The sequence below is a fragment of the Lactuca serriola genome, chromosome 5 (assembly GCF_051521515.1).
Source record: "Lactuca serriola cultivar US96UC23 chromosome 5, Lser_US96UC23_V15, whole genome shotgun sequence".
In the NCBI taxonomy this organism is placed as follows: Eukaryota; Viridiplantae; Streptophyta; class Magnoliopsida; order Asterales; family Asteraceae; genus Lactuca; species Lactuca serriola.
Window position 1 is genome coordinate 120143196 of NC_136412.1, and position 18900 is coordinate 120162095.

The window sequence follows — 18900 nt, forward strand, 5'->3', positions numbered from 1 at the left end:
TATTTTATTCAATTAACATAAATTTAAAAAAGGAAAATTACATATTTTAAGGGATAATAGATTCTATTAATTTTAAAAATCTGATTGTAGTGATGATAATTTTTAGATATTCTACTAGAATATATTTATCAAAAATAAAAATATTCTTGAACCATAAAATAATAAAAATATTTTTGAACCTATTTTTTGATCATAACTTTAAAAACTTCTTGGAGAATAACAAATTCTTGAACCATCAATTGAAGAATAAAAACAAGCATTACATTAATTCTTATAAAATACGGGTAACAATTGCTAAGAATTACATTTATTGTTAAAGAATAAAACTAAAAAAACTTTCAAATCGGGAAACAAAAACATCAAAATCTAACCAAGACACTAATACATTCTAAAAGAATAATGTTGATAAGAATCACTTTCTATTTCATGGTCTATTTTTCAAGCATCAGCTGCTTCTGTGGAAATAAATCCAATGCACAAATCAGTGAGAAAATATTCATATTCCATTCCAACAGAATTCGAATTCGTGATTCCATTCTGATAAAAATTGGAATTCAAGATTCAGTTACGGTATGCATTCGGTTGGAAAAATATCCAAAGTAAAAAAACAATTTAATGAGAATGATAGTGTTAGACATTCCAAGATAGAAACTCGTTCATTTTCATCAGCAACATCTAACTCTCCAAGTTCAGAAATTAGTTGATTTCAGCTCTCAACCACCTGTAGAAGTAAAATCCCAATTTAAGGTGATGTTTGTGTTTTATACTAATGATGAAAATATCCCTACAACACAATATTCATTAAATTCATAGAATTCGCCCAAAGTGTTCACAACATTAACTAATGACGACCAAAGTGTTCACAACACTAAAGAGAGTACTGTAACATAGCCATTGTTTTGAAACCCAAATATTTCAGTAACCCAACTAAAAACTCAACTCTTGTGTTAGCAAAACAAATTATGTTTACCTGTGGGCGAGTTTTCTTGATAGGATCTAGATACAAGAAACAAAAAGATTAGAACTTTATCAATCAAGATTCTGAACAGTCAATCTACATTGACAAAAAAAAAAGATTTCAAACAATAATCTAAAAGAATACAACTTTATCGATCTAAGATTCTGAACTCCAAAAAGTACAAATAGAAAACCACAAACCAACAAAAGTAAATCCCAAGGGAAATAGAGAAATTAGCATTCTTGAACTACAAGAATTCAAGCCAATTTTGAATTTTTATGTTAACAAAAAAAATTATGTTTACCTGTGGGTGGCGATGTCGACGGCGATAAGAGATGGAGAAGCGCCGATGTCGGTTGTGGAGCAGTACCGATGGCGGTCATGGAGTATCGCAGTAAGTGGATGAAGCATCGATGGTCGACTGGTCAGCCGATGATTGATGAAGCAGGGATGGATCAGTGATGGAAAGGAGGAGCGCCGGTAGAAGGTTCGCCGCCACAAATGGAGCAGCGACGGCGAAAGCTTGCCTCGCCTGAGATGGAGCAACAGCGAAGATGGAAGGAGGCAAGGGAATGGAGATGGATATGAAGCAAGGAACGATGGTGAATAGGGTATTGTTTACGGCATTCGTGAGAAGACGATAGATAGATGATGAGTTAGGTTAGGTTAGTGTCGGGTGGAAGATTGAGGAAGACACGCTTATTTATTTAGGTTAAAAGTCGATACGATGATTATAGGGATTATTTTTGGAAGTTACTAAAAAAATTACTCAATTACCTTATTTATTTATTTAATTTTGATTGGTCCACATTTAAGCATACAATAACACAATAAATAGTTTGAATACCTAAACCTAGCTCTCTCTCTCTCTCTCTCTCTCTATATATATATATATATATATATATATATATATAATGGTGGCATGAATGATTGTTGGCAGCATGTAGTGATGGTGATAGTGTTTTGGTTTAACTTCTCTGAATATGTAAATTAGTGTAAACCAGATTGTATTAAGTTGTGAAATTTATATATTAAATTATAAATGGACTGTATTACATTGTATTTTATATAAATTGTGTGATAAATATTAATGAATGTATAAATGTAAATATTAGACTATAAAAATTTATGATTTTGTCATTTGCTTACTAAAAAACAAACATCATGATTTGTAACATATTTAATAAGTATTCATAACACATATACTTAAAAATTGGGGTTCTTAGGGTTCTTAATCTTTTGTTGCTCTCATTTGAACCACTCCCTATATATATATATATATATATATATATATATATATATATATATATATATATATATATATATATATATATATATATATATATATATATATATATATCCCTATTCTAATAAAAGAATAGGTTTAATCTCCTATTGACAAGTGTCATACAATTAGAACACCTCATTAACGTTATATATCCATTATCATGCCACTTGTAAACCTATTAATTATTCATTTCAAATTTCAAATTTTAAATTTTTTCACTCTAATTACATTCAACTAATAATTGATTCTTTTATTTAAATTTCAAATTTTAAATTTTCCCATTCTAATTATATTAAATTAATAACATTAGATTGAAAAATAAAATAAATTTAATACATATTATAAGATGATATATCTTCATTTATTTATTTAAATTAACGATTATAATTTTATATATCTAAAAAAATTTCTCTTAAATAATAATTTATTTAAAATAATTAATTAATAATTTTGACTTTCTATATGAAAGTTTAATTAATTTTATAACCGTGGTTCTCACGGGTTATAAACTAGTGTATATATATATATATATATATATATATATATATATATATATATATAAGGGTTATATGGAAAACAAAAAAACCATAAAACAACCCTAAAAATCATAAAAATACATAAAAAAATACTTAGAGATTAAAAATATTTTATTTTTGACTTTATATTCTTAAAAAATCCAGCTTTTTTTTTTTTTTTTTTTTTTTTTATAAATTCGCTGAAAAATATTAAAAAATCGATTTTATTTATTTATTTATTTATTTTTTGTTTCTTATTCAAAAAAAAAAATCAGCGAAACTTTATAAAAACTTGTGATTTTTAAGAATATAAAGTCAAAGAAAAAGATTTGTCATATCTAAGTATTTATTTTATTGATTTTTATTATTTTTAGGGTTTTTTGTTTTTTCCATAACACCTAAACATATATATATATATATATATATATATATATATATATATATATATATATATATATATATATATATATATATATAGGGTGAGGTTCAATAGAGAACCATAAGTAACCAAGGAACCAATCGTGAGCGTCGAAAATCATAACGATCTACGGCCAAGGAAATAGATGTAAATTTTTATATTGGGCGCACACACACTGGATTATACAAAAAAATCCACCTTTAAAAAAAACCCACCACTTTTTTTCGTTTAAAATTTTTTTAGGCCATGTTTTTTATCGAAACAATACCGAATATACTGTTGTGCACGATTTTTCGTCCTTTTTCCATAGAGACCCAAGAAGATATATAAAAAAAAACTTTTTTTTTTCGAAAAAAAACACTTCATTTTCTTTGATGAAAAAAGTTGAGGTCTATTTTTTTATATTAAAAAAATTAATAAATATATCAAAATTCATATTTTTTTTGTACTTTTAAACATAGATTTATATTCATGTAAAAAACGATATTTCAGTTCAGATTCACATTGTGAACTATTCAGATTCATATTGTAAACCTGCTCAGATTTACATTGTGAACCCCCTCCGGTTCACAGTGTGCATAATAATAAGTCAGATTCACAGTGTGAATCTGAACTGATCGGAGCTTTTTCACATTGTGAATGTTAAATTTTGAAATATTTACAGTTTAGATTCACAATATGAATCTACACTGATCGAGGTTTTTTTTTTTTTTTTTTTTTTTTTTTTTTTTTTTTGTGAACCTTCTCAGATTCACAGTGTGTATAATAGTAATTCAGATTTACAATGTGAATATGAACTGTTCGAGATTTTTCATATTGTGAATGTTAAAAATTGAAATATTTACAGTTTAGATTCACAGTGTGAATCTACACTGTTCGAGTTTTATTATTATTTTTTTTAAATCGTTGTTGTTGTTTATTAGTAGAGTACAAAAAAATTAATATCTTTGGTATAATTAGTCTTTTTTTTTTTTTTTTTTTTTTTTTTGATAAAAATAAACTTAAATTTTGAAAAAACTAAGAAAATTAAGTGAGTTTTTTTTGGAAGAAAAAAGTTCGTTTTTTATATATCATCATTGATCTCTATGGAAAGAGGACGAAAAATCGTGAACAACGGTGCATTCGGTTATTTTTTTTCGATAAAAAACTTGGTCTAAAAAAATTTAATGAAAAAAAGGAAGTGAGTTTTGTTATAATACGGTACATGTGCGTCAATTATAAAAGTTTACAAACTTTTTTTTTGCTGTTAATCGATTTAAATTTCGACGCTTTGGATTGGTTCCTTGATTAATAATGGTTCTGTATTGAACTTTTTCATATATATATATATATATATATATATATATATATATATATATATATATATATATATATATATATATGGTATCAGAGCCTAGAAAGATTTTTTGGGTATAAAGCGTATAAACACTATGTGGGTATAAAGCGTGTGTGAAAATGATTCTAAAAAATCTTTATCAAAATATTTCTCCATTACTTAATCTCAATCATGACTTGAAGACAAAAAACTTTTTGCCAAAAGAAGAAATTGTTATGTTGGCCATAACCCCCTTTTCAAGAATCAAATTATTACTAGAAGACAAAGATAGCTAAAAGAAGAAATTATTTTGAAGGCCTATTATGACAAAGGAGAAATCATTGAGAAAATAATTCAAGAAATGAAGATCCGATAAAACAACCGGTTACCATTATCCTACTCAAGACCCTCTATATATTAACTTAAAGTTTTGTGTTTAAGGCATTTGAAAAAATTTCACTCTCTCAAATGTATAGTTTATGTCTAGAAAAACTTCTATTATTTCTCTATCTACCTCTCGATGTTCAAAGTCTCTATATTTACAGATCATCATTTCTCAAAATGCTTGTACTAATTGTTCGAAGTCTAATCAAAGAAGGTATTATTTAAAGAGCACTTTATTCAATTCTTGTTATTATACTTTTAAACTCGTTTTCTCTAACAAATATTTTGGTCATTTACCGTGGTTATTTCGTTTCGAATTTGTATAATAATTACTTCTACTAGATTTGAGATTTTTGTAAAATTATTTTTTGTTTAAACAATCAACCTAATCATATTATTCAAGCATAATTCCTAAGATTCTCATTCAAAAGATTTCTCATTCCGTATTTATGTTTAAATGATTGGACAATACCAAAAACAAATATTAATACAATATAAAAAATAGGAACTTTCGATTATTTTCAAAGTTACTCAATCAGAATTACCGAACAAATTGTTTCTATTGGTCAAAATCAACAAAATTTAAATCTATTATCACATAAATCTATTTTAAAACATAGACAAAAATATAAATTTCTTCATATCGGTTTAGTACAAATTTCTATTAAACCTTTTTTTAGAATTGATATTGATGCTCCTGTTCTCTTAATTTAAAGAGATAAAAGACATAAAGATTTCCAAATTTCTATTTTAGCTATGACAGAAATAAATATTGCTAACGGACCAATTTATTTTAAATGTTATCCAAATTTTTCTGTAGGATTATTCGATAAAAATATATTAGATGCCTTAGTTTTAACCGTAGAAACAAAAAATTTAGAATTTAGAGATAATACCAAGCCTTTAGCAATAATCTATCGTGTTTGTTATAAAACCATGACAACCACGTTAGAACCAATAACCCGTCTATCAAGCCAAATAAATGAAACAATTATTTTTGAAGCAAACACTAACCATACTAAGGTTCATATGCCTTAAAGGCTTAAATGGTCACAAATTACTCAATCATGTAATTGGAATTTACAAAATGTTATTGAAGCAAAGGCTTTATATTCTTCAAAACAAATCTCTAATATTATCGAACATAATGATGGATCGGTTGATATAAATTTTTGTTCAATAAATTTTTTATCATCACGATTTTCAACTAGTTTGGAATGAGAATTCTTTTGAATTATGCTTTAATAATATGATTACATTGATTTTTTAAACAAAAAAATATTTTAACAAAAATCTCAAATCTTGTTGAATAAATTATTAAACAAATTTGAAACGAAATAATCATAGTAAATAACCAAAATATTTGTCTGAAAAAATGAATTCTAGAGAATAATAACAAGAATCGAATAAAATACTCTTTAAATAGTACCTTCTTTGATTAGATTTGGAATACATTCATTACAAGCATTTTGAGAAAGAATGATCTGGAAATCTAGAGACTTTAAACATCGAGAGGTAGATAGAGAAATAGTAGAAGTTTTTGTAGACATAAACTATACATTTGAGAGAGTGAAATTTTTTGAATGCCTTAAGCATAAAACTTTAACTTAATTTATAGAGGCCTTGAGTTGGATAATGGTAACTGCTTGTTTTAAGGATCTTCATTTCTTGAATTATTTTCTCAATGATTTGTCCTTTTGTCATAACTGGCCTTCAAAATAATTTCTTCTTTTAGCTATATTTGTCTTCTAGTAAAAATTTGATTCTTGAAAATGGGGTTATGGTCGACATAACAACTTCTTCTTTTGGAAAAAAGCTTTTTGTCTTCAAGTCAAGATTGAGATTAATTAATGGATTCCATGATAACCTGCAATAATTCTTGATAATATTTTGATAAAGATTTTTTAGAATCATTATCACACATGATTTATACCCACATAGTGTTTATATGTATTTCTACAATTTTGAAATACTACTAATCTTGAAAAACATTGAAATGAAATACCCTACATTGAAGGTATACACCAAAATAAAATTTAGAATATTTTATTCTTCATATGGATCATCAAACGGGCCTTGAGCGTTTTGAAGTATATGAGTTCTTGGAGTAGATTCATTTTGATTATGTAGAGGATCTACGAATATCTTGTAATCAACAGTGAAGTTCTTCTTGTGATGAATCGACAACGTTAAGAATTCTAGTTACTAGTTCAGGATCATGGAAAGGAGCATTCTTGATCTCTTCTGTTTGAGAAAATTACACGGATGGTCCCTGTGGTTAGGGGTTATTTGCACGCTTGGTTCCTAGAAAGATTTTTTAACTCGGATCGTCCCTAAAACTTTAATTTGTTACCCGTCCGGTCCCTCTATTAACTTCTCCGTTTGTTTAGCTGTTAGCATCCCCTACATCAGGGGCATTTTTGTCCTTTCATCTTTGGATGAGCTTAAATGTAAATTTCTTCATTTGTGCGTTTGAGGGGACGATCGAATGAAACAACGACAAGGGCAAAAGATGAATGAAGAAAGTAGCAATCAGAAGGATCCGATGATGACTGACGGCACCGGTCAAAAAATGGAAGCAACTGGTGGTTGCTGTCGCTGACCAAGGTGGCGAGGGGTGGAGGCAGACTCCTCGTTGTTTCCCCCTTTTTTCTAATCTAACAGTAGGTAATGCGAAGGGAGGAAGAGTGGCAGTCATTCGCGGGCGAGCTTCTCTTGGTTCACTAGTCCTATCACCGACGACAACTCGAAGGAGGGGAAAATCGGAGAGGGAAGTACCTTGCCTGAACGGACTGAAGAGGGAAAGAGGAGGGATCCGGTGGAGTTTAGCATATCGCGACTTCAGGGGTGCTGCTCTGATCGGGAGGAATGGATGAAACACCAACAAGGGCAGAAAATAAATGAAGAAAGTAGCAATCGATATGATCCGGTGGTGACTGATCGACGACACCAGTCAAAAAATGGAAGCAACAGGTGGCTGTTGTCGCCGACTGCGATGGCGAGGGGTGGAAGCAGACTCCTCGTCGTTTCCCCCTTTTTTTCTGATCTGACAGCAGATAATACGAAGGGAGGAAGAGTGGCAGTCGATCGCCGGCGAGCTTCTCCTGGTTCACTAGTCCTATCGCCGAAAGCAATTCGAAGGAGGGGAAATCGGAAAGGGAAGTACCTTCCTGAACGAACTGAAGAGGGAAAGGGGAGGGGTCCGGTGGAGTTTAGAAGATCGCCGACTCAGGGGTGAAGAAATTTACATTTAAGCCCATCCAAAGATGAAAGGACAAAAATGCCCCTGATGTGGGGGATGCTAACAGCTAAACAAACAGAAAAGTTAATAGAGGGACTGGGCGGGTAACAAATTAAAGTTTTAGGGACGGTCCAAGTTAAAAAATCTTTCTAGGGACCAAGCGTGCAAGTAACCCCTAACCACAGGGACCATCCGTGTAATTTTCTCCTTCTGTTCTTGCCTTTGTAGAATGATGGATTTCTTGATAATATTTGATCACCTTTGTTGAATTGTCTTGAGGAGGTTTTGAATTTCTCCCACTATTTTATTCTATATTGGTAGTTAAGCCATGGAGGATAAATGTCTTTTGATTCTTGATAATTATAAGTCCATGACATAATCCTTGGAATTTTGAATAACATGAAAATTTGTAATAAATATTCAAATTCAGGGATAGGTTGAACAAATAACTCTTTGAATTTGAGAAATCCATTCAAAACTTCATCAGGTAGACATTTTGGTATTAAGCCCATGAACTTATACCAATTAACGAACCATTTGGGGTATTCATAGTCAAAGTTTAGATAAAAAAAGATAAACCAAGAATGTGAAAAATTGCATACAAGGAATGCTTTGGACCAGGCTTATTGATAACCATAATAGGAATATTTTAGGTAAGCAGGATATCCTTCTAAAATCTTTTCAGAATGGGGATTTACTGAACAATCTTGAGGAGAAACGACCTTGAGAATTTGAGCTTTATTGTAATTAATTGTTCATTCATATGAATTGGAACGATGAGTGAAACATATAGAGCCAGATTCTTGAAGAATGGTTTGATAATATTCTCTGGTCTTATAAGGATCAAAATAAAAGGTTTTCCCTCGACCAAAAAGATGATAAATGAGAATATGCAATTTTTTTATTTAACTTTGAAATCTTAGAGTCTTCATGAATTTGAATTCTTTCAATATTTGGATTTATAATATATGGAGTCTTAGTAGAAAGAATAATTTTTTGAGTTCCCAAAGGAGACGAGGATGGAGTTTTGTTAAAAGGACTAACAGTCTTGATAGGAGAAATATTCGAAGTGACAAGTTTTGATTATTTGTTTTGAAGAACATAAGTAAAAAGTACAGATTTGTTTTCTGGAGATAAAGGAGAAAATTTATTTGGACGAGGAGGAAAAGGTACAAGTTTTTTAGAAAAAGGCTTTTTGTTATCTGTTTTGGAGGAAGAAGAGAAAAAACTCATTTCCCCTGCAAAAATTCACGAGAAAGAAAATTTAGATGTGAATTATTTTCCCCTTTAATAAATTCTATTTCAAAATCAAATTTTCTAGAAGGGCTTGACATCTAGCAAAAATTTGTTTGGAAATAATGTTTTTGACATCTTTTTCTAAAATTGATTTTGCAGATTGACAATCAATTCTTAATAAAAATTGTTTCATAAATAAATCATCTTCAAACTTTTTTACGCATAGAACAATGCTTAAAATTTATTTTTTGACCGTTGAGTAGTTACTTTGGGTGTCATTCCATGCACCGTAAAAATATCGAACTAGTTGTTCATATTTGGAATCTAATTTTTTTTGTTTTAATATACCTCCAAATCCAATATCACTAGCATCAATTTCAACTATAATTTTTGCATTTGGATGGGGTAGATTCAAACATGGTAATGTTGGAATTTTTTGTTTAATATGTTTAACTATAACAGTGTGACATCCCTAATTTCATGGCTAGAAAAGACCGATTTGTTTATGCTTTGTTTTAAAATCAAAGTAATCGTTTAAAGAGCACTGTTGCAGAATTTGTTCTCAAAACAAAATATGATAAAAATCTATCAAAAATTTTCTTGAAGAAATGTATTTTCATTAAATAACAAAATCTCGGGATGTCATGTTCCGATACAGACCAAAAGAATAAAAAGTACTAAATAGACCTTACAACAGTTATTTTCAACTACTGTTATATATCCAAAGTATCTTGTTAAGTCATCCGACTTATTCACTGGTGCCACCACCTGTAATACAAAGAAAAACTGAGTGGGTCAGGCTTGGGAGCCTGGTGAGCATATAGGGTTTTCAACCCACAATAATATAATTATTATATTTAATCATCAAACAATCAACCCAAATACCCATCCCCATTATCTTCTTTATTTCTTAAGGATTTACCATAAGAATCTACTATCCTTTATTCATTCATTCCTAAGGATGGACCTAAGGAATTGGCACAAAGTCCATTGCTGCCCGAGGTTCCTAAAACAAACACTAAATCCATAGTTGCCAAGGTTCATCTATACAGTACTAAATCCAGAGCTACCAAGGTTCATCTACAAAGTACTAAATCCATAGCTACCAATGATCATCTACAAAGTACTAAATCCATAGCTACCATCGTATTTATATAAGGCACTAAATCTATAGCTGCCAGGGTTTTTAGAGTACACCGGTGAACATCAAGTCCACAACACCTACAAGTTGTGAGCATGCTAGTGTTCCACTGGACTCTCTAGAATTGTCTATGGTTGTCATCCCAACTCTGCTGAATGACGAGGCCATCGTTTGGGTAAAGGTTTCACTTTTCACCTATCAACCTCATCTCATGATCTATATCATCTTTCCTCTCATCGTCAAACTCATCTATCCTCACACACTAACTATTTCATCTACACATGTTCTACCCAACATATTTGTGGATATAAATTACATATATAGTTTAAATCATTTAAAAACCTGTATAAAACATTCATTCAACATCCATCTCACGTAAACAAATAACATATAAACACATAGCACGTATTTCATAGCAAATACTTCATATCTATGCGGTAGAAGAAAGTAACTACACACTCACTTGTTAAGACGATTGTCAGAAAACACTACGACTCTTCAAGTAGAAGTTCTTCTATGAAACCGTAATATCTTCAAACACCAGGATTCTCGCGGGCAGAGTTTCGCCTCGAAACACTTTTCTTCTCGGGATAAAACAGGGGCTTCAGGTTATAGCTTGCATGTAAATCAAGGTAATACGGGTGAGAGGAAAGAAATTAAGCAACAAAACTCGGCTGGCCTTGCTTTCTATTTATAGGAGGCTGAAAATCTATGCTCACGTCGTGAGCCACTAATGCTCACGTCATGAGCTCGATGTCATCGCCTTCGTCATCAGGCCACTTGCTGTCACACCCCGAAACCGAAGGCGGAAACATTCCGGGGCGGAGGTGACTTCATGTTGAGTATTACAACCAATGTACATAGTAAGCGAAGTAAACAACCATTACATTACATATGAAAATTTACAGTTGTTTGAAAGTAAAGTGTTACAAGTGTTATACATATATATCATATGAACAAAGTAAAGACATGACTTCTATGCTCCGTCTTCTCCAAAAGATCGCGAGTACCTGTCTAATGTGGACCTGAGAATACAAGCAGTTTAAAAATGAGCATAAAGCTGGTGAGTTCATAAGAGGTTTTGTTTTCTGAAAATGAACAAGTTTCCTTTCGGTTTTTCAGAAAATGTTGTTGGCCAAGAAAATCCCATATTTTCTTAAAAGTAAAGTTTAGTTATCCGTTTGTTACATAGTTTGATTAAGAACAGTTTGTTATATGATTATTACATAATCTGGTTAAGAACAAGTTCAGTTATCCCAGGAAAAACCCTTATTTTCCTTAAAAAGTTTGTGATTGGTTATCGAATCTAAAAGTAATGTACCAGTATCTACCATACTTAAAGTGTATGTGTGGAGTTTCCTGAAAGTCTGGTTACCCTTATAAGTACTTTAGTTTTAACATGTATATAAAACTAATAATATAAGTTTAAAGTTTTCATAATCTTGATTGGGAGTTCCATAACCATACTACAGACTAGATAAGGCTCAGAACGGGGCCAATATCTTTTATGACTTTTGTCACCCTTGAACCTTTCGGTTCAGCTGTAGCTAGCAGCCAGGTGCGGGGTAGTCAATACCGTATAGATCTATACACTCAAGTCACGCTCTCCCTCCAGAAGATTCTGGTTACAGGGATAGTCCTTCACTCTCGAATCTAGGGGGAGTATTATCAAGGACGTTACTCCAATCTTAAGATTAATGAAATTAAAATAATAAAACAGAACATTCTAATCTATTAGTCCTTCACTCTCGTAACTAAGGGGAGTGTACCAAGGACATATCAAAAGTTCTAAGATTAATGTTATCTATGGGGGTATTATCAAGGACATAACTGAAATCTTTGGTTTAATGAAATTAAATATAATATTAATACATAACTTTCTAATTTATTAGTCCTTCATTCTCGAATCTAGGGGGAGTATTATCAAGGACCTGACAAAAGTTCTAATGATACATGTCCTTCACACTCGTATCTAGGAGGTGTTTTATCAAGGACAATACAAAAGTTCTATGATTTCAATAGTAATGGTGTGAACAATCAATTGTGAAATATAAAGTATAACACTATATAATAAGAATTAAAATCGGTTTGAAAACTAACTTTTCAAGTCAAATAATTTGTTAATGTGTTTTTGATTGTTAAAAGTATACGGATTATGAAACCATTCAAATGAAATAATGAATTTAAGTACAAGATATTCTTGTACTTTTTCTTGTATTCCCCCTGAAAACATTGAAAAACACTGAAAAATGGTAGGGGTATGAACTCACCGGACGAGGAATGTGTCGGCTAGGATGCTAAACGTCGGTTCGGGGCTTGAGAATGTGAGAGGTTCCTATGTAATATGAAATGATACACAAATGTATCTAATTAGACTTTAAATCACTAAATAGATACGATTAGACACTCCAAGACGCGGAAACACTTCAAATCAAGTGTTTGGAGTGACCCTGGTGGCATCTACGGACGTATAGGGCATAGATATGGAGTTTGCTCTTCAAGAGTAAACTCCTTAGGGAGTTTTCAGCCCTAAGACCATGTACACATGAGTTAACGGCCGTGAACTCATTAGGGATGTATTCTAGGGTGTTTAAAGGTCACACATCACATAAGGAAATTGGCTAGGATAAAATCTAGGGCATAGTAAGGAATTTAACCACCAAAGGAACTATTTATTGGAGTTTACGGTTGTAAACTAGGAGTTTACGGATGTAAGCTCCTAAGCATCCTTTCTTTATATGATTTGGTGGTCCTAGATAAATCACATGTGATTCAAACTCATTTTACAAGCCATGGAATGGATTTTGGGCATCATTTGGCTAAGGTATAGGAGTTTACAGCCCAGGAACCTATCCTTGGGGGGTTTACGGCCGTGAACTCCTAAGGGAGGGGTTTTTATTAAGTTTAAGGCCCCTAACTCGTTTGTGGTTGCTTCTAGACTTTAATCCAAGGCTTAGGAGGTGTTTAAGTGGCATCTCAACACCTTAAAAGGAGTTTACTGGCCATGAAATGGTGTTTATGGTCCAAGAATGTTCTTGGGCTGTAAACTCATGTTTACTCCCTAGATGTTGAGCTCAAGGTGTTCCAAGTCCATTCCAATAAGTCCTTAAGTTGTTTCCAAGCTCCAAAAGTGATTTGGGAGGGTTTTTGGGCTCCAAAACCCTTTTAATGTGTGTTTACGGCCTAGGACTATTCTAGGGCTGTAAACACATGAATATGGTCCTATTTCATAGATTAAACACAAATTTGAAGTCTAAAGGTGTTATACTATGAGCTAGGATTGTTACCTTGACGATTTGGAGCTTGAATTTGATGATTTTGGACCAAGAATTGAGATTGTAGAGAGAGTGTAGTGAGAGAGGGTGAAAAGCTTCCAAATGAAGTCATTTTAGCTTTATATATGGTTCGAGTTTGGGAGACGGTGGAATTCTACCTGATACTGACGTTAGACGAGGCTTTTGGTCGCACCCGATTAAGTTGTCGTAACTCGATATAGTCGAAACTAAAATTTTTCTAATTACTAATTTGGGGTGTTTTCTTGTTTAACTAATGTGTTTGGACACCCATTAAGTCATAATAAAAGTCTGAAATTTAATGACTTAATTTCAAAAAAAATGTAACTGAAACAATTCGAAAAAAGGACGAATTTTATTGACGGAACGGGTTACGGCGATGGAACAAACTTCGGGTTGTCACATTATCCCCTCGTTAGAGGGAATTTCATCCTGAAATTCAAACTTTAGATACGACTCATGGATTTGGCAAGAGATACGGATACTTCTGTTTCGTCGAAACATCGCGCTCCCAAGTGAATTCGGGTCCTCGCATTGCATTCCAGGGAACCCTTCACTTATTGGGATACGAATTGTTTCGTACGTTTAATCTCTCGATCTATGATTTCGATTGGTTCTTCCATAGGGTTCAGACTTTCGTTGATTTTGGTCTCATCAAAGGGATTACTAGGGTTTTGTTGGGCAGGCACTTCTAAAGATTCGAGATGTGGAACACATGGTGGATACTACTAAGCTCTTTAGATGGTCGGAGTTTGTAGTTCATGGTTTTGATTTTGGCGAGGATTTCGAAGGGTCCGATGTACTTCGGGTGAAGTTTTCCGCGCTTTCCAAAGCATATCATGCCTTTCCGGGGTAAGACCTCCAACAGGACGCGATCTCCAACAAGAGGGTACATCTTTCTGTGTTAGAGTAGGTAAGGGTTTGGCGATTCTGAAAGAAATTTCTTGGTGGGTCTGCGATAATAGCCGGCGGGACCCAAGAATTGACGGGTTTTTGTGGGTATCTTCGGTGCTGACTAATTCTCTATCGCCTTGATTTCTGAAAGGGTCCACGAGTATGAATTATTTGTTTACTACATGACCAAGGAAAGTGGTTTGACCGAAGGGCACCACTACAAAATCGTAGTGACCATATCGAGTCCTGATCGTTGTCTTGGAAACATCATCCTCACGGAGACTTGGCTACGGGGGTAGCTCCAGGAATTAGGTCATTGCGAGACTCGACTTGACGTTCGAGAGGAATTTTCGGGAGCTCTTCGGGAGGGACATCAGAAAGTTGCAGACTTCGGGGATGCTCTCGAGGCCTTTAACTTCCTGTTTCCCGATGATCACACGGACTAGGAATGCATGGCACTCCTTTCGGGGAACTTTTTAAGCTTTAATGCACGAAATGATGCGAATGTTGGAATTAAGTTTATTGCCATAGGTCATGAGAGTCGGGTCAGAGGAAAGATTAAGACGGATGGCCTTTTCGAAACCAAGAATAACAGCATAAATGGGACTTAGTCATTCCATTTCAATGATAGCATCAAGGATTTTTCATGAAAAATTTGCCATTAGGTCGAATGGAAAAGAATAATCATCCAGAGTAAGGATACAACCTATGGATATGTCGTTAACGTTCTCTTTTTCACTGTTAGCCATCTCGACAGTACACGTTTTGGTTACTAACGAAGGACTAAGTTTATAAAGGTGTTTGAATGAATAGCTAACAAATTTTCTTTCAGCACTAGAATCGAAAAAGGGTTACAGGCATAAGAGTTGCCGAGGAGGAATATACCTGTGGCAACGGTGGGATGGGCGGTTGCCTCCTCTCGTCCTATTGCTAGAACTCTTCCGGTGTTGTCAGTCGTTGCTGCCTTGGGGCAGTTTCGCTTAAAATGCCCAACTTCTTTGCAACCATAGCAGGCCTGACCAATGCCTGCTCCGTAAGCTTGATTGGTTGATTAGGTTGGCGTCTTGCAGTTTTTCGCAGTGTGACCCTTTTTGCCACAACTGTTGCAAAATACCTTGCGACATGGGCTGGAAGTGAGGTGATGATAGTTGCACTTGTCACACATAGGGAGGGTACCAACATACCTACTGGTAGGTGTTCGAGCTGAGGAACCAACGATAGAAATAGCTGCAGGGGTAGTAGCAGCGTGAACTGCCACAGTTTGCTGCTTCTTCGAAGACTCCTGCGATGTCTGACTTTTCTTCTTCTTCGAAAATTTTCTTTTCTCACCACTCCTCTCTGTCGACTAAGGAGTGGTAGTGGCTTCCTCAAGGTCATCACTATGGTCAATTAAGGTTTGCGCTAAACATTTGGCGCTGTCGTAGGTATCTGGCTTCGCAGCTAAAACATTTCCCTTGGTTGGCTGGGTCAACCCCCAAATAAATCTCTCTATCTTCTTACTCTCTGGAGTAACCATTACGGGACAGAGTGGCGCCAAGTCATCGAATCTGGAAGTGTAAGCGACAATATCGGAACCCTTCATCTTTAGGTTCCAGAGTTCATGCTCCAGCTTCTGCATCTTGCCCCATGGGCAGTACTCCACAAGAAGAAGTTCCTTCATGGCCTCCCAACCCATAGCATTGCCTACTGGTAGGGTTAAGGATTTGACTCGACCATTCCACTAAGTCACGGCTTTATCGGTGAAAGTGCAGGCGGCGAACTTCACCTTATCCGATTCAGAGCAGGCACAGATTTCAAAAATTGATTCGATTTTCTCGAACCATCGGGTTAAGGAGATAACACCTCTAGTGTCATTGAAAGGTGTGGGTTTGGCATTCATAAAGTCTTTATAGGAACACTCCTTCCGGTGTCCCTGGCTACCTTCCTGGTTTTGAGATTGGGTACCACCTCCTGGACCACCGAGGTTCATTTGAGACATGGTGGCTGCTACTGCGGCAGTAACAGCTGCCTGGAACATGACAGGATCAAATTGAGGAGGAGGTGGTGGCAGAGGGTTGTTGTTCTTTGAGCTGGGTCTCTTTCTTGGAGGCATCTTGATCTAAAAAGATTAGGAAAGAGAGGATGGTAAGTCCTCTGAATTGAGTCAAGAGATATGACTGATATAGAATTCTATTAAGCGATAAAGTAGGAAAGAGTTATCAAAGCAGATAAATTATCGCTAAAGGAATGGTCAAGGAGCAACGCTTGAAAGAGGATTTTCTACAACAGATTGGCTCGAGAAGTACTCCCATAGTATTTCATGATTCGCTGCAACGATGGCTCGATGTTTGGGTATTGGGTAAATTTTAGGCATGTCGCATACCACAGTCACTCCCAAGCCCATGTTGGCCGTGTCTCGAATGAATACAGTTGATCAGGCTATATTGACCCTAGACACGACTACAAAACTGCCGAGGTTTAACCGCAGCATACAACACCCATTTACTTATGTTTTGTTCTACTTGTAGTTACGGATTCCAGTGGTTAGGTATACTTGTATACTTTTGAAAATAATTATATTTTGAAGTATACTTTTAGTTCAGAGCACTTAGGCCCTTAGTGTTTATAGTCTTATACCATGTAAGGTTTGGTATACTTAGTTCACTATAAACAAGGGCTCTGATACCAATCTATCACACCCCGAAACCGAAGGCGGAAACGTTCCGGGGCGGAGGTGACTTCACGTTGAGTATCACAACCAATGTACATAGTATGCGAAGTAAACAACCATTACATTACATATGAAAATTTATAGTTGTTTGAAAGTAAACTGTTACAAGTGCTATACATATATATCATATAAACAAAGTAAAGACGTGACTTCTACGCTCCGTCTTCTCCAAAAGATCGCGAGTACTTGTCTAATGTGGACCAGAGAGTACAAGCAGTTTAAAAATCAGCATAAAGTTGGTGAGTTCAAAAGCGGTTTTGTTTTCTGAAAATGAACAAGTTTCCTTTCGATTTTTCAGAAAATGTTGTTGGCCAAGAAAATCCCATATTTTCTTAAAAGTAAAGTTTAGTTATCCGTTTGTTACACAGTTTAGTTAAGAACAGTTTGTTATCTGATTATCACACTGGTTAAGAACAAGTTCAGTTATCTCAGGAAAAACCCTTATTATCCTTAAAAAGTTTGTGATTGGTTATCGAATCTGAAAGTAATGTACAAGTATCTACCATAGTTAAAGTGTGTGTGTGGAGTTTCCTGAAAGTCTAGTTACCCTTAAAAGTACATTAGTTTTAACACGTATATAAACCTAATAATATAAGTATAAAGTTTTCATAATCTTGATTGTGAGTTCCATAACCATACTATAGACTAGATAAGGCTCGGAATAGGGCCAATATCTTTTATGACTTTTGTCACCCTTGAACCTTTCGGTTCGGCTGTAGCTAGCAGCCAGGTGCGGGGTAGTCAATCCCGTATAGATCTATACACTCAATTCACGATCTCCCTCCAGGAGATTCTGGTTACAGGGATAGTCCTTCATTCTCAAATCTAGGGGGGTATTATCAAGGACGTTACTCCAATCTTAAGATTAAAGAAATTAAAATAATAAAACGGAACATTCTAATCTATTAGTCCTTCACTCTCGTAACCAGGGGGAGTGTACCAAGACATATCAAAAGTTCTAAGATTAATGTTATTGGTCCTTTACTCTCATATCTAGGGGAGTATTATCAAAGACATAACTGAAATCTTAGGTTTAATGAAATTAAATATAATATTAATACAAAACTTTCTAATTTATTAGTCCTTCACTCTTGAATCTAGGGGGAGTATTATCAAGGACCTGAGAAAAGTTCTAATGATACCGGTCCTTCACACTCGTATCTAGGGGGTGTTTTATCAAGGACAATACAAAAGTTCTATGATTTCAACAGTAATGGTGAGAACAATCAATTGCGAAATATAAAGTATAACACTAAATAATAAGAATTCAAATCGGTTTGAAAACTAACTCTGCAAGTCAAACAATTTGTTAATGTGTTTTTGATTGTTAAAAGTATACGGATTATGAAACCATTCAAATGAAATAATGAATTTAAGTACAAGATATTCTTGTACTTTTGCTTGTATTCCCCCCTGAAAACATTGAAAAACACTGAAAAAGGGTATGGGTATGAACTCACCGGACGAGGAATGTGTCGGCTAGGATGCTAAACGTCGGTTCGGGGCT